At 38.7% G+C, this 20574-nt stretch overlaps 1 long non-coding RNA gene across 1 annotated transcript in view; it reads left to right on the forward strand.

Moving 5' to 3' along the window:
• LOC117505144 overlaps positions 1-20574 on the forward strand; it is a 512557-nt gene that overhangs the window by 278652 nt on the left and 213331 nt on the right. The window contains exon 6 of the long non-coding RNA XR_004559034.1: positions 13232-13275. This is a non-coding gene — a long non-coding RNA (uncharacterized LOC117505144). The remainder of the gene's footprint in view (positions 1-13231; positions 13276-20574) is intronic.

Raw genomic sequence — 20574 nt, forward strand, 5'->3', positions numbered from 1 at the left:
CTGAAAAAGACAGATACACTCTGACGGAAAAAAAAAAGGATCAAATCTGTTTCACGTGAGACAGCAGCTAGCGGTTTCCCTTGGTGTATCTCTATGAAGCTACAAACAGGCAGGATTAGTTATTGAAGTGCAGGCCGCCGTAGAAAAGGAGAGAATATGAAATGATAAGTTACATCTTCTAACTTCCAAGTTAATCGACTCGCGGTGCGGAATAAACTTTTATGGGCCTCGCCACGTCGCTGTAATAACACCACTAATTCTTGAGCATCGCATTGTTACTGCAATCATAAGGGAACAAGTACGGAGAATTCATTTTACTTTCTGCGGACAGAAGGAGGAATTCCATAGTAATGCTGAGCCGTTTAAAAAGAGATGCATGGGGATGAGGTGCTTCAGCACAGTGCATATTTCATGATCGTTAACGGCACGCTGGCTGCTCATTACCGGCGCGACGGCCAATAGTTCTGGTGGCTTTGGAAATGCACGACAGGCTCTCAAACACACGTGCATTCAAGGGCAAAGAGCAAAATGGCGATTGGTCACGAACAATCCGACATTTTTTGATTGCATATCGTAGGGCATTCATGCCTCCCGTTACCAAGACGACCGTCTAATATGAAATAGTGATGTTGGTAATACTAGAGAAAATGGGAACCAAATGGAACAATTAGCAGTTGTTGCACTGAATTAACATTGAACTTGGGTATGAGCCAAATGACTAAACAGGAGGTGGATTTCAGGTTTAGTCCCATCCGAAAATGTTCCACATATTGTGATGCCAAAAACGAAGCTTTTCATGTTTGACAAAGACAAAGTGAACTCATTGCCAGTGAAAATAATTCACAGTTTCTCAATGCTTCAAGCACCAATTGAGACAATTAAAGGAAACGGCTCGCATTCAAAACATTAATTTAACAAGAGTAATCAGAGATTTCCAATCTAGATCACCTCCAAAATTCAGTGAGGTCTTCCATGCCCTAATATCTATCTGTGGTGTCAATTTGGTGAGAATCCGTGAAGTAGTTTTGAAGTAATCCTTCACAGCTTATATAAAGTGAAATCGTGATCCAGAATCTGGATCTAGATCACTTCAAAAATTTAATGGAGTCTTTCTTGGTCTAATATGTATCTGTGGTGAAAATTTGGTGAGAATCTGTGAAATAGTTTTGATGTAATCCTTCAAAGCCTATATAATGTGAAACATAATCCAGATCTGGATCACCTCCAAAATTCAGTGGAGTCTTCCATGGCCTAATAGATTCAAGATTCAATCTTGAATCTTGGAGACTTCCATGGCCTAATATCTATCTGTGGCGAAAATTTCGTCAAAATCCACGCTGTACTTTTGACGTAATCCTGCTAACAGCCAGACAGACAAAAGAATAAATAAATACACACTGATAACAATAACAATCAGTGAAGAAAAATAATCTTTGGTTTAACTTGCTCGAAACAGTGAATTAGACTGGAGCACTGCGCTCACAGAGCGCAAACCGCCGCCAACACTAGCTGCAATTCCACAAATTCTTACCTTGAAAATTTTTTTTTAGGTCAAAGTCCTGTTAGAAGTGACTTTTCATAAGCTAAAATATAATACAAAAAGGGCTTTTCAATGTTAAAATGAATCAAATACCTGCAAAATCCGCAATACAGATTAAAGTTAGCCTATTCATTGAGAGTGCCAGTTTGCACTTCATTGTCACAAAATAGAGTGAATGAGGCACTTTTGATTGAGATATAATCCAAAATGTACAATACATCAAATGGGCTTTTCAATATTAAATTTAAATGTCCACAAAATCTAGAATCTGGATCAGATCGGATCAAACTTTGTCACATGACAGTGAGTGCCAGTCTGCACCTCACTTTCAAATATGAGTGGGATTGGGGCATGTTTCATATATATATATATATATATATATATATATATATATATATATATATAAAATGTAAAATATATATTAAATGGGGTTTTCAATGTTAAACTTAAGTGGCCACAAAATCTGTAATCTGGATCAGATCCAGATCAAACTTTGTCAGTCGATAAAGTATACCTTTATACATAACAAATCTGAAAGAAATTTGATCTTTTTTGACAGTTTGCATTTTTAAAGACAATTGTTCAATGTTAAAGATAGGTATTTTTCCAATTTTCCAAGACTTTTCCTGACTTTGCCCTTTGACCTAGGACCTTCAAAACTGAATCAGTTCTTGCCTATCAGGATATGAATAAGAATCTCAATGATATATGAACTTGTGGGCTTCAAGCTGTTCACAAACAGACAAACACACAGACAAAGTCCTTGTTGGCGGAGGTAACAATGCTTCAAAACAGTATTCAAGAGAATAGCTTCAGAAACTGATTTACTGTGTAAGGAATCGTTGAAAACTACATTCTAATACACTGTTGTATTAGAAAATGTTTCACTGTCTCAAAATGCTCAACCTGGAAGAACTGCTTCAGAAAATGTTAAATACTGCACAAAATATTTCAGTATTCATTCTTTGAAAAACTAAATGAGACCGTGACAACAGGAAATGATTAACTGTATCAACACATGGATGAAATAATGCTTGGAAAAAGAAATAAGTCACCTGTAGTTGGAAACAATTCACTGCACCAAGAATGAAACAATAACATCATGACATGATTCATTTCAACTTGCTCAGAACTCTAAATGAAATAATCAAGAAAGCAGCTTCAGAAACAGATTCAGTGTGCAAGAATATCCTGAAAACTGCATGAAACAGCTGTATAACAAAGTGTTTCACTGTCTTAAAATGCTCATCCCAGTGAAAAAATGTTTGTTGCTTCAAAAGACTGAAATCACCATTTGAAACAATTACTACACAAAATATTTCAGTTTTCCATTCTTTGAAAAATTAAACTGAGACGGTGGCAACAAGAAACGATTCAATGTATCAAGACATTAATGAAACAATTTCAGAAGTTTAGCCCATAAACTTGCTGAAAACCCTAAATGAAGCAATGTTTCAAAACACCAATCAAGAGAACAGCTTCAGAAACAGATTCATTCAGCAAAATACCGTGAAATTAACGTCAAACAGTTTTCCACTGTCAAAATGCTCAAGAAATTGAAATGATTGCTTCAGAAAATGTGTTGCTTCAAAGTCCATAAAATTCAATTTTAAACAATATTTCAGTTCGCAAAGCCTGAAAAACTAATTTACACATTTGCAGCAGGAAACGATTCACTTTATTAAGACATTATGAAATCAGTAACTTCAGAAAATTATTTGTTTAACTTTCTGAAACAATTACAGTGGAAAATAATTTAGCATGCCCTAAATGCCTCAGAAAATGATTCACAAACACTACACAAAACACCTGCTCCAGAAAATGATTTACTGTTCTGAAAATAATTGGATGAAAGATTAAATAATACAACTGTGTCAGAACATGAAACAGTTGCCACAGAAGACAACTGAAAGAATTGCTTCTTGATATAATTTTGAAACACTACATGAAACAGTCATTTCAGAAAATATTTCACTTGAAAGATGAAACTGCTTCGGAAAATATTCTGTTTCAAAGTGAAAATGATTGTAGGAACTCATTATTTTGGGAATTATTGACCATTTTCATATGTTTAACATGAAAGTGACAAATTTTAATTAACTTTGGACTTGTTCCCCCCAACCTCTGACATTATTTTAATCCCCATTATAAATAAATGCCAAACTATACAATAACTGCTTTCTGGAAGTTAGTTGTGCCCAAGAGTTATACTTCACATGTGTCCTCCCCAAAATGGAATAGCTCCACACCTGCTTATGATGGGGGGGTGCGCTGGGCCCCTCAATTTTTGTCAGACCTGAAAACCTCCAGTACGTTTGTCCACAAGATGGTGCTGCACCTCACTTCCACCCACAAAGACATCATTGATGTTGGAACACCTCCTCCGGCCAAATCCAAGAAATTTATTTATTTAAATTATTTTATAGTTGAATTTAGATGGATTTTTTTTTTTTAAGTTTGTGAGACAGGACTAACTCATCTACTGACAATAGTGTCCATTTACTTGGCATGCAAATTTAAACTATTAAATCTTTATTTATCCCACTGTACATCTGAGCTGCAACATTTTCTCTGTTGTATTTCTTGCAAGTTCATATTGGATTTTTATTTTTAATTCTCAAGACTGAGCAAGCTTCCACAGAACATAATGAAAAAGCAAATCTGAGTTTTGTCTCATTTTCATGAAGCTGTAATTATGTGTTTGAATCTGTGTGGATGACAACAATTAGTCACTGCAAAAAGGAGGGGAAAAAAAAGAAAAGAAAATCAGCATAATTTAAATTCTAATTTCATCCAGCAGATGGCAGTCTGTCAATGCAGAATGCATCCACCCACACAGTGTGCAGACCCCCACAGGTTCTCTGAGTGTTACACTTGAAAAGTGCTCCCTGTGCAGCATGAAGAGCTAAAAAGTGACACTACTAATGTACTTTTTCACCTCTGCTACAATGAAAAACAAGGCATTTGGAAGTGGTGCAAAATGTGCATATGGATTCAGATGTCACCATCCACCCCTCGTGCACTCGCGCATGCACCTCGCCATCTGTCTGTGCATCGGCTCGTGTGTCTTGGAGCACATGGGGGCAAAGAAGACAAAAAGTCTCTGTGGTCGTGAATTGCACGTTCACTCTCCTCCTGATGTCCATAAAATGGTCTCACGAGCCCCGGCTCCAATCACAACAGGTCTACCAGGGATGTGTACTGCAAATTTTTAGCAGTTTTTCCACGTTTATGAAAGCAAATTCCAGCTTAGCTCATTATTACACACTTAATCTGAAATGTCAAAGTCAAGGATGGAACATAAACATGTGCAATGACGAAATGGAGGAGATGGATGAGATGGAGGCTACGGTACATCCGGACCAGAACCTCCCGCCATAAGAACAGTTTCTTCCCCTCTGCCGTTAGACTTATGAACACCTCATAACTCAGTCACCTTAAGCTTAACTCTGTCACTTTATCATTTTATCACGGGTCACTTTAGACAAAGTACTTTGGTTTTTAATTGCACTCCTCCCACTGCACTGTTTTTCTGTTCTTCTGTTGCACACAGCCTTTCATATTTCATATTTTATCTTATTTTGGCACATATTTTATATTTTATCTTAGCATTTTATATTGCTCTCTCCTGAATGTTGCACCATTATATCAAACCAAATTCCAAGTCTGTGAATCCTGTTCATTAGCAATGACAATAAACCTCTTCTGATTCTGATTCTGAAATGTTTCCAAGAATTAGTGGAGTTCTGGAGGTGGAGGTTACCACTGTTTATACAAGACATTAACACCTTAAAATTCAATAAAATGCTGACATTAAAAGGTAACCAGTTAGCATTAGCATACATGTTACACTTGACATTAAATACAAAGCGAACCGTGGATACCATAAGTATACAAGTTACTTGACATTAGATAAAAAGCTAACCATGGTTAGCAGTAGCATATATAACCACACTAATTGTGGTTGTCTATGCTAACTGTGTAAGCTAACTGTGTGCCCCTACATCTGCATTTCTTCTGGTCATTGTAATAAAAAGAATTAAGAATTATGGGTAGCAAGTGATAGTTGTTTTGTTTTGTTTTACTTGCTGACTTGCATTGATGATTACTTGTAAGAGTGCCTCATCTCTGCTAACATAAAAAGAAGACTGGTTTAATTAACGCTGAGATCAGATGACAAGCTTGAACCGCATTAAAATAACAAATCTGAGCTTGACATTTACGTCAGGCATCAAGAAATGCATTAATTTCAGCACACAAGAAAAGACAGTGAATGTTTTTCCTTTAGTGATAAAATGCTATGCTAACAAGCAAAACTGTTTACACTCCTGGTTTCTTCAATGCTGTCCTTACTGCATATTGTACTGCCCCTTAGTGGGGATGTGGCACAACTGAGATGACCAGATTAACGGCTATCCGTCAAGACGCCAACATGTGACAGCGTACGTAAACATAAACACCAATCTTAATGGTTTGTAGTTTGCATTACGAGCCACCGTCACGAAGGTTGGTGATGCTAATCATTGGTTACACTAGTAACACTAGCAGGCAATTGTTTTCTTAAATTCAACCAATAAATTGTAAAAAAAAAAAAAAAAAAATTGTTTACAATTCATGGTGTTGATAATTCATACAAAATTCTACGACTTTTCACTTACATATCTTCAGATATGTACAAATTGGAGGGGTACGGGTGACTCTCGGTCATCGAGATTGCATCCTGCTGTACAAATTTGCTTTTTACTGAGTTTGTGGTCAGCTGAAGTCATTTCAACAAAAATCCATTCCCCTTCTTGCTTGCTGCCATTTAGACAGCAAGCACAAGTGCCTTCATAACTGTGTCGTATTCAGCCTGAATGATAAGAAATGGCAGCTATCAGCAGGCCATTTGGAAGCCGCGTATAGCTGTTATTGTGTGTGTATATAAAAAAAATTAAAAGATTTATGTGCCCCATCATTTAGCAGGCGAAAAGTGTGTATGAATATGGATGACTATAACAGAATAGGATGAGTGGTAGGGTGAAGGAAAGGGGCAGATGCAGCAATAACATGAAATTATGATCAAAATGACCAAACATGTTCAGAAGAGACATCATTAATGTGCATTGTTTTAAAATATGCCAACTGCACTTAAATGGTATGTGAAAGTCCACATTATACTTTTTTTGTGTGCTGCAGATCAGATCAACGAACATCTTAAAATGGATATTAAAGTTTGTCACCAACAGAAGTGATCCATTGTCAAAATTAATGAATTAATTATAAAATAATAATAATAATAAAAAAAACATTATAAATGATCTGCACTTGTGCCTGTCACTTTAAATTGAGAGGAGCAATTACTGGCCATGCACCTGTCTAAAAATGGACATGCTTAAGACTCTCCAGACAGCAGCCAAGAGCTCAGTTTGGGATTTCCATGACGTATGTCACAGAAGTACAAAACAAGCTATTTCAGACTTAAATTTTGCTTGTATCAGGTGAATTTTGAAATGCACAAACAAATTTGTGGGACTTGGATATTTTTTTTTTCACAAAACCCCGGAAAACTATTTCTAAAAATAAATAAATACATACATAAATCATTTCAAACTATTTGACCTCTTTAAATTATGATTTCTATCCATTTTTCAGTTAAAACATTACATTCAAAAGATCATGCTAAACATCCATTACATTAAAATAATGCATTACAGAAAAAAATACTCTGTGGGTATTTGACTGGCAAATTGTTCTTCTTCCTTGTATTATTATTGTCGTCATCATCATCGTCATCATGATTAATCTATTTATTTATTGTCAGGTTATGGTGAGACTACTGAATTTTTTTTATTTTTTGGGGGGTGCACCCTATTAAGTTAGACTCTCGAGCGCCGATGCTTGACTTGACCCCCCCTTTTTTTGAAAACATATAAATTTCTTTTCCAAGATAAACCCAACCTTCTCACCAACTTGAATATATATATACATATATTCAAACAAAAAGTATTCCGTACTATATATACAGTATGCCATATTTAATGAATGTTAAATTAAGAAAACATATTGCGGATAATGTTGCATTTATCTTCATCTTATTTCACTAATTGGATGCAAAGGGATGAAAAATCAAGTCGGCGGTGCGAAGCAGCTGCGTGTTTCTGGTGAGGTGCAGAGCCGGTGTGTGTACTTGTAAATCAGCCTCATTGAGGGATCATAATACTGATGATGATGACAGTCAGTCACATGGGAGTGATGGTGAATCACTGAGTTATGGGCTGGGGGAGGATGCCCAGAACTGAAGAGCCTCGCAAATGGAGACGCACTTTCACCAAAACACAACTCCCCAGATGGGTACTAATGCTGCAGTTGGCATACAATTGAGTGTACATCAGCTGCAGAGAAAACACACAGAATAGTTTAGTGTGTTTGTTTTTATTCCATTGGCCTGCTGTTGTGCCATATATATATATATTTTTAATATGAGGATAACGCGATGTGTTGTGTTGCTTTCGAGCACAAATTCACATGCATTTGTGATATTAGTGGAAATGCTCTGTTTGCATTTTGCTTTTTCTCCTTCTCCTCCCACCCGCGGCTAAACGATCATTCATGTACATTGATCGTCATCCACGATGGAATAATCGGGCGGAAAGCCAGGCGAGTGCGGTCGGTCTGATAGATCAGAGATGCTGACAGCAGAGCTGTGCACAGGTCATAAACCCTCACCTTCCCTGTTTGACCCCACATCCATTTGGATCTTCCTCATATAAATGCAAATAATTTTTTTTGTGACATGTTTATGGTTATATCTTTGTATCGGCCCTGCTGCCCCTGATTGTCCCGACGTTAACGAGATAATGTGATTCCAAAAAAAAAGATAATATACTGTGCACAGCTGGTCAACCCGTAGCCCCCCCAAGCACCCAAAAGCAAACACATGCCCTTGCTCGCATCGACACACGTCCACACGTCCAGTGACTTGTGTATGCACTGAGCTGATAAGTACCTCGATGCGTTTTCCCCATGGTGAAGCACGGCAAAAATGGGGGAGTAATAATTGCTTTGGGGTTGCAAATAAGGAAAGCTAAATATGCTTGATTGCCTCCTAAGCTTTGGCGCTGTGTAATGAAATAGGTCTGCAGCAGACGGGGCCTCCCTTGCGATAGCATTCTCTTCACATTCTCACTTTATAGTTTTTTTTTTTTTTTTTCCTTTTTACCTTTCGCGCTTCAATTCCGGCATTTTTGTCTCTGCCCGCCCGCCGCCTTTATAGCCGTATTTCCGTCTTTTTATTTGCCATTGAACACTTATCTTAGCAGCAATGTAATAATTACAGGAGGAAAATCCGGCCTAATTGGGTATGCCGCACCACATCAAAATGGCAGTTGCCCCAATATTCCTCTGTTCTACAATTTAATTTGTGGATTCATTAGCATGGATGGGGGAAGACAGAGAGAACCCAGATAACAAGGAACTATAGGTATATTATTTTGTGTAACTATCTTGCTAAACTATATATATATATATATATATATATATATATATATATATATATATATATATATATGTAGTGGGGAAAATAAGTATTTGATCCCCTGTCAGTTTTGCAGGTTTTCCCACCTTTAATGAATGGAGAGGTCTGTAATTTTTATCGTAGGTACACTTCAACTGTGAGAGACAGAATTTAAAAAAAAAATCCAGTAAATCACACTGTATGATTTTTAAAGAATTTGCATTTTATTGCATAAAATAAGTATATGACCCCCTAGAAAAACAGAGCTTAACAATTGGTACAGAAACATTTGTCTGCCATTAGAGGTCAGACGTTTCCTGTAGTTCTTGACCAAGTTTTCACACACTGCAACAGGGATTTTGGTCCACTCCTCCATACAGATCTTCTCCAAATATTTCAGGTTTGGAGTTTCAGCTCCCTCCAAAGATTTTCTATTGAGTTCAGGTCTGGAGACTGGTCAGGCCACTCCAGGACCTTGAAATGCTTCTTACGGAGCCCCTCCGTAGTTGCCCTGGCTGTGTGTTTGGGGTCATTGTCATGCTGGAAGACCCAGCCATGACCCATCTTCAATGCTCTTACTGAGGGAAGGAGGTTGTTTGCCAAAATTTCACAATACATGACCCCATCCATCCTCCCTTCAATACGGTGCAGTCACCCTGTCCCCTTTGCAGAAGAGCACCTCCAGACTATGATGGTTCCACCCCCATGCTTCACGGTTGGGATGGTTTTCTTGGGGTTGTTCTCATCCTGTAAACATGGTAAGTGGAGTTGATTCCAAAAAGCTCTATTTTGGTCTCATCTGACCACACAATCTTCTCCCATGCCTCCTCTGGATCATCCAGATGGTCACTGGTGAACTTCAAATGGGCCTGGACATGTGCTGGCTTCAGCAGGGGGACCTTGATGCTCTGCAGGATTTTAAACCATGACAGCATCATGTGTTACTAATGTAATCTTTGTGACTGTGGTCCCAGCTCTCTTCAGCTCATTGACCAGGTCCTCCTATGTAGTTCTGAGCTGTCTCAGAATCATCCTTACCCCACAAAGTGAGATCTTGCATGGAATCCCAGACCGAGGGAGATTGACAGTCATCTTGTGTTTCTTACACTTTCTAATAAATAATCATAACAGTTGTTGTCTTCTACCTGGTGTCCTTAGACAGCTCTTTGGTCTTGGCTATGGTGGACAGGTTGGAGTGTGATTAAGTGTGTGAACAGTCTTTTATACAGGTAAAAAGTTCAAACAGGTGCAATTAATACAGGTAAAGAATAAGAGGGTTTCTTAAAGAAAAATTAACAGGTCTGTGAGAGCCAGAATTCTTGCTGGTTGGTAGGGGGTCAAATACTTATTTCATGCAATAAAATGCAAATGGCCCGCATACTTTTAATCATCTTAGGGACACAAAGTAGTTCTACACCCTGAGAACGCAAAGCCCGGGCCGGTACGTAAGGTTTAATTAGGTCAGCTAGGTAGGGAGGTGCCAGTCCGTGAACAATTTTATAGTCAAGTAGCAGTACCTTAAAATCTGATCTCACTGGGACAGGAAGCCAGTGAAGGGATGCCAAAATGGGTGTAATGTGGTCAAACTTTCTGCTTTGTGTCAAAAGTCTGGCTGCAGCATTTTGAACCAATTGGAGAGCCCTAATGCTGGACTGCGGTAAACCTGAAAATAGAACACTGCAGTAGTTCAATCTAGAAGAGATGAACGCATGGATCAGGGTCTCAGCATCAGCCATAGACAGGATGGGATAAATCTTTGCTATATTTCGCAGGTGGAAGAAAGCAGTCGTAGTAATATTTCTAATGTGGAAGTCAAAGGACAATGTAGGATCAAAAATTACCCCAAGGTTCCTCACTTTGTCAGTGTGATGTATGACACACAAACCAAGGCTAAGCGTTAACTGGTCAAACTGATGCCGATGTCTCAATGGACCACATCCACATCCACATGATGGACGACATCCACATGATGGATCTTGCCCAAGGGTCCTTAAGGATTTTCTAGTCAGGATGGGATCTGAACCGAGGATGGTCTGGACTGAAGGCCAACGCTTAACCACTTCACCATCACCTCCCCTAAAGGCTGTAAATAAAGCAAATTCCTTATTGATTCCACCACTGGTCTTCCAGTCAGTCTACAGGCCAACGACTGAATGCTTCAGAATCATAACACACAGCCAATGCCTGGGAGACAACACAAGCAGCTAAAAGTTTAACACAATCATAGCAATCAATATTCAATTTAAATTAAAATCAAATGTGGAGTTTTGAAAACGTAAGCTTCTGGAGTCTGTTCACAAAAATGGATCTTCACCCAAGTACAATCAAGACAATTTCTCACACAAGATGGTGGTGGAAATTATCACAGAAAGTATTGGAGACATACAGATACTGGCACATGGCGCATGTCACGCTGTATATCTAAAAGTACTAAAACCAACAATAACCCATAGTTGTGGATCACAGGGCACATTCTCATCATCTTACATGCTTAATTCCAGAAATACCCAAAATAGAACATTTTATTTCCCATCTGTTTTTTGGGTTTGTGTTGGGTTTTTTTCATGTCTTTGTGTTGTTTGACCTGAAGTGCACGCAAACAATATAATTTACCTGTTGGAAAACTATAATCAGTGCCAATATCCACATGGAAAACTGAATCTGATTGAACAGAAATGAGGACTTTTGGGGTAGAAAAACATAATCTTGACATTCCCAATCATCACAGCTAATCATCTCATTTAACTGCTATAAAGCCCAACAATACGGTTTTCAAAGATAATGACTCAAATTAAAGCTCACCCAGAGTAGAAAAAAAAAAAAAAAGCTTATCCCCAACTCATTTTTGTTGCAGCAACCCAAAGTGCATTTCTTCCTGCTGGTTAAATATGAAACTAATCATTTTCAGAATTATTAGACCACAGGCTTGTATGGGCACAGCGGCATCTGCTAATGCATTTAGCAAGAAAATAGCCCGAGAAAATCTTCCCACTACATTAAATGCAAGACTGCCCCCCCCCCCCCCAATCTCCCTTTAGCTTCCAGAATAACTCACAAGCCTAATTTGTTGTGCTACTTAAAACAACGTAATTACCCTTGTTTTCCTTACAATTCACAAAGGCAATCGATAACAGAAGTCATTCTCTGTAGCACGTGCAACTTTCTGTTCCTTCAACTGAAATGCAGCTGCAAAACATTAAGCGTTATATGTATCATCACCGCTGTATAGTTTGGGGCAAAATTATTGTTTTAAATAAGATAATTTATGATGTGCATACAATGATGAAATTAATTTGTGCGTCACTCAACACTTTCACAGCTGGTACATGCTCAACGCACCCAGTTCTGAGGGAGCTACATGCTAAGCTGGCTAGCGAGCATGAAAACTAGCCAGATGATAAATTGACAAATACACAAAAGGAGTGTATTTGTACTATCCAGTGCTGTTTGGCACTCAGTTGTAAATTATAATGATCTGCTTTTAGATCATTACAATTTCCTCAAAATTTACAGAAGTCGAAGTCTTCGCAGACAATGCTGCAGAATCGCTAAATACCATGATTGCAGCTGAGTGAGGAATCTGACTGCTTGGAAGTTTGTGACTGTCCAGGATCAATGGTAAAATTCAGGATTATCTCAACTTCCCCAACTTGACATCAGATTTTGAGGTCCTGGTTGTCCAGAGATAAACATGTAGACACCTTATTATCACGGCAACGTCCTTGACCTGTGACATCATGAGAGACAAGAGCTTGGAGTCATGCGGTTGCTGAACTGAGGTGTTTGATGATGCCAAGACTTGGAAGATAACTTGTCATGTTAGGTGATGAAAATATGCCGTTGCTCAGGGTCAGCTGAGGAGTCTCACTTGCATGGTGAAGGAACATCAGTTATCACATTTTGCCCATGTGGTGGGTTTCTCTGATGATCCAATGCGTAGGTCCTACAGTCTTGAGGACCTGAGTGGCAGGACAAAGCCAAGGGGATGCCCGTGTTTCACCGAGCTGCTGGAGATAGATGGTTACTTTCAAGGGGTGGGGATGGACTGGTTGAGTGGTTGCCATGCAGTACCCAAGGCAGTTAGGTGGTGTGGTGAATAAGACAACTCCACATAACAATCTCTCCATATACCCACAGGTTGACTAAGCTCATTAACCCTATCCTGTCCCTTCTGTCTTCCTCTCTCTTTTATGCAGTTCTCTTTCCTGAGACATCAACCACAGGATGAGGTCTGCGGCAGGTAAGCCACTCAAGAAAACAGCAGATGAGCTGTCGATGACAATTAGTTGACCTTTGTAATGCTAAAATCTCATGCTGCAGGTTAATGATGCATTTTAAAATGCATAAATGTTTGCTGATCACATGTCCACCAGTGTTTCATATCATAAATACCTGATTGTGTGTGCAGAGACAGTCATGCACTCAGCTGAGGTTTGCCTCCTACACAATGCCCCCATTTCTTGACCTGTAGTGGGAAGTGGGTTGGGGGGGGACCAAATGTGGCAACCTAAACCATTTTAAAGTGACTGAGAGAGTGAGGGAGACTGACTGGCACTGATGGGACCAGACTGGGACTGTGCGATGCTGTTCTGCACTGAGCACAGGCATCACAAGTCTGATTGATAGAGTGTGATGAGAGTGTCACCGAGCACGGAGAGCGGGAGACGGGAGATAGGCTCGATGGAAGGAGGAAAGTGGGCTGACCAGGGTGGAGAGATAGAGAGGAATAAATCTGAAGGATGAAGTGGAGGGAATGAAGTGGCTGGAAGGAGTGTGTTTCGGACACATGAAAGATTGAAGGGTAGCAGTGCTGCAGAGGAAAGTCAGACACCTGAAAACTGAAGACTAAACTTGCTTGTGATGAAAGTTTACCTGATTTCAGGATTGTACCACTGTTTATCCCAGATATTATAATGCTGACATGGTGTGTTTGATGATTAATCTGTATTATAATAGCCAAGTGGCCTCTCTGTGCATTTGTATGGCTTTGATCACGGACAAAGTCGGAAGAGCTGACATTTGCCGTTTGGTACACTTATGTATTTTGAGCCAAGGATTAATATTTTTAGAGAAATTAATGATTATAGCTCACTATTAAACAATGGACATTGTGCTGCAATGCACCATGGGAGTAAAGGGTTTTGGGGATATAAATGTTGCTGTTGTAGCTCATGTTCAACAGTGTTGTTCGTGTTATTGATTTATTGTGTTTTTGTAGTTGAATTGGTTGAGTCAGTTTAGTTAAATGTCATGTTGCCGTTACTATGACTGAGTTAGGTGTCATGTTGCTGGTGCCATGAGTGAAAAAAGTACTGTGTTTGATGTCTTCCGCCACCATCTCTGTTTGTGTGTTTAAAAATAGAAGCACCTGCTTGCAGCAGAATGCGTAAAAGACAAAAAGTTCTCCACGCGTATGCATGTGCGTGTGTGTATAACTTTGATCACTGTGGACAGCTGACATTTGCCGTTTGGTATGCTTATGTATTTTAGGTCAAGGATGAACGCTGAAAAAATGCAATGTTGATAGGACTAATATTTTTAGAGAAACTATGGATATTAAGTAATGTTGCAAATTACATTCTCAACTAACACGCCATTCCAGCAGGGGGCGGGAAATCATCTTTATATTAAACGCTTGAGTGTGTGAGTGTGAGTGCATGCGTGCGTTCATGATTTTATTTAGTAAGTACATAATATAATTGTACGTTAATAAAAATACATGGATGACACAAGAAAGTGAAAACACTTATTTCCATTATGGTCTATTTAAAAATCAAATAGCAAAATAGAAGCAATAACAAAAGAAGTAATAATAATACTGATAATCATCATAATATTAATAATAGTGCGTACATTTATAAATACATTAAGACAGGAAATTAACATTAAGAAATTACATAATTAACAGGAAAGGAAGGGTTGAGTTCTTCTAAAAACTGTTGAGTTCTAAGGTCTAAAAAGAGGTCTACATTCTAAAAACATTTTGGACTCACGCCATTCCAACTCATGATAGAAACTTTGCATAATTGATTACCACTCTTGAAAAATGTCAGCTACCTATTTTATAAACACTACCCAATCTCGAGTCAGTGGATCCCGATGGGCAACGCGCTAGTATGTCATAAAATACAATGCAGTTAGAATACAATAGAGTACATGGCATGATCCAAATTGGCTGACACCTTCTATGCGCGTCAGTTATGTGCCCACCATCAAAATGCAGCTCTCTGTGTTTGATCTCATGGACACATGGCATGTTGCCAGTGAATGGAAGCCAGACAGAGCTAAAAGCCCCATTCTGCGAATACCACAGTTCATGATTTCAGACTCAACAAAGACACCGTGTTTTACTTTTATCCTTGCCTGAGGACAGAAGGCTGACTCACCAGAATGACAGATTTATTATTAGTGCTGCACATGTGTGTAGAAAAGCATCGTGTTGGAGGCAGTGCTCCAACAGCAGCAACAAGGAGCTCTTATCTGTTGTCTGCCAAGCCCTGACTGGGGCCCTGACTCCTGCCCCTCCCACCCTGCCTGCCTGCCTTTCAACAGGGCTTTCCACGAGTCTGCAGTAGGTGAGACAGCCAGGTGAAATGAGCAATTCCCATTCAGGAACGGGAACACAGCACGAACCCGCCCTGCAAAACGGCTGCTCTCTTTGGCAGATCAATGCACCCTTTCCCCGCGTGCACTGCCAGCAGGTGACAGCAAGCACAGAAAAGAAGGGACAAGCACGAGTATGCGTGCACAGAGGAAGAAGGAAGAGAAGGCTTTTGCATATGGGTGGGTGTGCATCAGTGCAGGGTGGGGTTAGCGTGTTATCAGGGCATGTAGTATTTACCAGTGCAGCTCCAAAAATCAATGCTTGCCTCTGAAGTGTGAAGACTGCAGATATTAGTCACGTCGAGGGACATGTTCTTTTTTTATTTTTGTTTGACAGAACATGAAGTGAATATGAATAATTTGAGGTTGTTCTTCACCACACAGTAACACAAACTAGCCTGAGGGCTTCTTTTGCTGTTTTGTGGTGATATTATGCACCCCACATTATATTCAAGTGCATTTTATCACAATGAAGGCTGTTTAGAGTGCAAAACTATAAAGCGGAGAATTGTGCAGATATTGCTAAAAGCAGGGTAATGACATGAGTCATATGCTTCTGACAGACAGTGGAGATATTTATAAATATCATACGTCAGGAATTATCTGTCAAGATAATTACAGTGTATACCTCATTATATTGGTGTCACCTCATGTTTCAATTCCAGTGTGACAAATGAGCAAATTAGGAGGTGGGGAAACTATTTCTGTTGAAATAACTGAGACATACAAATAATGTGGGAATAAAACATGGAATAATGGACTGCATTTATATTGCACTTTTCCATCTCCATCAGAAGTTCAAAGCACTTTACAGTTTTGCCTCACATTCAGCCATTCACACAAACACACTCATACACCGATGTCAGGGTGCTGCCATACACACCGGGAGCAACTGGGGATTAATGACCTTGCTTAAGGGACCTGAGTGATTTTCCAAAGTGGCTGGGTTTTGAGCAGAGGATCCACTGCTTAACCACTACACCATCACCCCCCATACATCTTCCTATAAGCGTAAAGTTTACAGGACAAATATTTGGAGAAATTAGCAATTATAGTTAACCAATAAACAATGGACATTGTGCTGCAATGGACCATGGACGTTTGGTGTTTTTGAGGTTTTAAGTGTTGTTATTGTGGTTCATGTTAGTTTAATAATGCTGTTAGTGTTATGATTTATTGTGTTTTTATAGTTCAGTTGGTTTAGTCAGTTTAGTTAAGTGATATGTTGCTCTTACTGTGAGTGAGTCAACTCTCATGCTGGTACCATGAGTGACAACTGTAGTGATTTTCACATCTTCAGCCACTGTGCGTGCCTGCATGCATGCAATTTTGATCACAATGAACTGTGTGTGCAAGATAACCTAAATTTATGAATACATTAAGACAGCAAATTAACACTAGAAAAGTAGATAATTAACAGTAAAATAAAGGGTTGAGGTGCTCTTCTAAAAATGGTTGAGGTTTAAAGTTCTAAAAACATTCTGGAATCACACACCATTCCAACTCATTATAGAAACTTTGATTAATTTATTACCACCCTTGAAAAATGCCAGCTACCTATTTTATAAACACTACCCAATCGAGAGCCTGTGGATCCCCATGGGCAGCATGTTAATCTATATTATGATAGCCAAGTGGCCTCTGAGTGTGTGTGCGTGCATGTGTATGGCTTTGATCACACAGAAACCAAGGAGAGCTGACATTTGCCATTTGGTATGCTTATGTATTTTGAGTCAAGCGTAAACGCTGCGAAATGGAAAGTGGACAGGACAAATATTTTAGAGAAATAAGCAATTTTAGCGAACCAGCAAACAATGGGCAGAATTGTGCTGCAATGCACCATGGGAGGTCAGGGTTTGGGGGTTTTAAATGTTGTTTTTGTGGTTCGTGTTTGTTTAACAGTTTTGTTAAACTGTAAGTTTAGTTAAGTCTCATGTTGCCGTTACCATGAGTGAGTTAAGCTTCACGTTGCCGGTAACATGGGTGAAATGTGTATTGCGTTTGATGTCTTCTGCCACCATCTCTGTCTAAAAATAGAAGCACCTGCTTGCGGCAGAATGCGGAAAAGACAAGAACCTTTCCATGCGTGAGAACGTACATGTGTGTGTGGATATAACTTCATTCATGTATTTGGGTCAAGGATCAACGCTGACAAAACAGAACATTGATAGGCCTAATATTTTTGAAACTACAGATATAAGCTAACATTGCTAATTACATTTTGGACAAACATGCCATTCCAGCAGGGGGTGGTAAAGCATCTTTATATTAAAAGTGAGTGAGCGAGTGCATACATGTGTGATTTTATTTAGCAACTTCAATGTAAGTACATCATATAATTGTAAATATCTTAAAAATATATGGATGACACAAAAAGTAAAAACACCTATTTCCATTGTGGTCCATTTAAAAACCAATTGACAAAATTCAGTAAAAATAAATAATATTAATAATAATAATAATAATAATAATAATAATAATAGCAAAAACCTGAACAGTTTATAAAAATTACATAATTAAGAGGAAATAAAGGGTGGAGTTGCTCTTCTAAAAATTGTTGAGGTCTAAGGTTCTAAAAACATTCTGGATTCACACATCATTCCAACTCATTATAGCAACTTTACATGAATTATTACCACCCTTGAAAAATATGAGCTACCTATTTTATAAACACTATCCAATTTATAGCAACACACTAGTTGACTATATATATATATATATATATATATATATATATATATATATACACACACACACACACACACACACACACACACACACACACAGACAGACAGACACACACACACACACACACACAGAGAGAACAACTTCAAATCAAGTAGCATTTAGTTTAATTAACTGTTGTAGATTTTCTTTACCTTTTGAAAGTCAGATGATTACACAACCTCTCCACAAAGAAACCAAGTCCATCAGACCTTGCAGTACAACTCAATGTGGGAGTTATTTTGAGGTGTGTCATTTTTGCCTGCTGCACTGCGACATTGGATTTTTGGTTCCCACCACCTGCCAAATCCCACTTTAACCAAGTCACATCCATGTTGCCACAACAGCAGTTAAGTGCACTTGATTGGGTGTGTTGATCGAAAACTGCAGATGGGGAAACATTCGGAATAAGATAATCAAACAGACCCTTACATTTTTCATTACACTGCACATGCTGAAGTTTGAAAACCCACTTTGTGCGGTCTCGGAGGAGGTAGGTGCATGAGCCTTGAATCTTGGTCATCAACTGTCAAGGCAGCAATAAACTGTGTTTACTTGTAATACCACGTGGTGCCACATTTCAGGGTGTGAAATGTCAAAGTGTCCATTTTCTCCAACCTAGTCAGAAGCAACACTGTCAGGGTGTCTGTGGTAAACAATGGGAAAGTGAGGCAAAAGCAACAAGACGTGAGGGCAAGAAACAACGGGAGAATGTCAAGGCCAGAAATATAGAGATGGTAGACAAAGAGAACTCCAAAGGGATTCCATTTGGTAGGCACACAAGGACAGCTCATAAACTAAAGTGCAGAAAGGACTTAATGAGCTCAGTGTAAGGATTTGTACTGAAGACACAAATTAAGTTTGATTTAAATTTAAAAAAAAAAGCAAAATATTGGGGTATTTCATCCTACTGGAGTTCTACTTTTTGATCCATACATGAGGGCGACACAATGTATCATTTCATATCAATATCACAATATGCTTCTGTGCTATATTCATATTGCAAAATGAACAGTAAAAAGTTATTCAAATTCAATCAATCTTGAATAATCAAAATGGTTGTTTCACCGTTCCAAAAAATTGCCAGATTTACAGCATATTACAGTTTATATTGTCCAGTGTTATGTCAAATTTGTCTCTGTGACAAACCAAAACAAACAAACAAACAAACAAAAAAAGATAATTGGAGCTAGGATTTGTGGTAGTAGTACCCATAGTTAATACAAGTGTCAACAAGTTTTAGCATGAGCATATGTAACCAAGCCAACTCCCATTAGCGCTAGCAAGTACAGGTTGTGTTTTCGTCAAGATTATGCATTTCCTCATTTGCTAAAAAGCACAACAGTGCAAAATATACTGTTAACTGAGTCATGTTAACTGTATTTGTAGCTAGTGCTACCATATACGTTGCACAAGTTATTTCCTTTTAGAGGACCAGTCATTCGCCACAGGTACCACTTCAACCCAACAAGAAATACACCTGTAATTAGTGTTTAGTGTTAGCATGAACAGTTTTGCTAACTACAGCCAGTTGTAGCATATACATGTACAAGCTACAATAATATTTCGCTTTAGAGGACCTGTCATTCACCACATAACATAACCCAAAGTTTAATTTAAAAAGAAATACTCCTATATCTGTAATTAGTGTCATTTGTATCACCCATATTCACTGTTAAAATGAACAGACACGCTAATAGTATATGTAGCTAGTGCTAGCATATATGTTGTGGTAGTCATTTCCTTTTAGAGACCCTATTTGCCGCCTGTGCCACTTTAATCCAATGTCATGTATAAAAAGAAATACACCTTTAATTATTGTTTAGTGTTAGTCATGCTAAATGTAGCTAGGGCTAGCATATATGTGCACGGGAACTTTAGGAATTGTTTATTTTGAGAGAATGGTCATTCACTACATGTAATGATTCAACCCAATGTCCTGTATTTTTGCATGTTATCTATACATCGTCCCTCATGTGTTCACCTTTAAAATCATTTCCAAGTCGTAACAAATTGCACATCGACATCTCATAAATCATACGTGGGCCTTTCAAATGCAGCAAATATCAGAACATCCATGACAGCGGCCCACAGAGAGGGTGAGCCGCACAAAAAGACAGCCGATATCAGACAGACGGACCGCAGACAGACACCTGCTGTTGCATCATCTGCTGTAATAACAGTGTCGACATTCAAATAGGACGCGTCGACA

The sequence above is a fragment of the Thalassophryne amazonica genome, chromosome 23, assembly GCF_902500255.1.
Source record: "Thalassophryne amazonica chromosome 23, fThaAma1.1, whole genome shotgun sequence".
Taxonomy (NCBI): Eukaryota; Metazoa; Chordata; class Actinopteri; order Batrachoidiformes; family Batrachoididae; genus Thalassophryne; species Thalassophryne amazonica.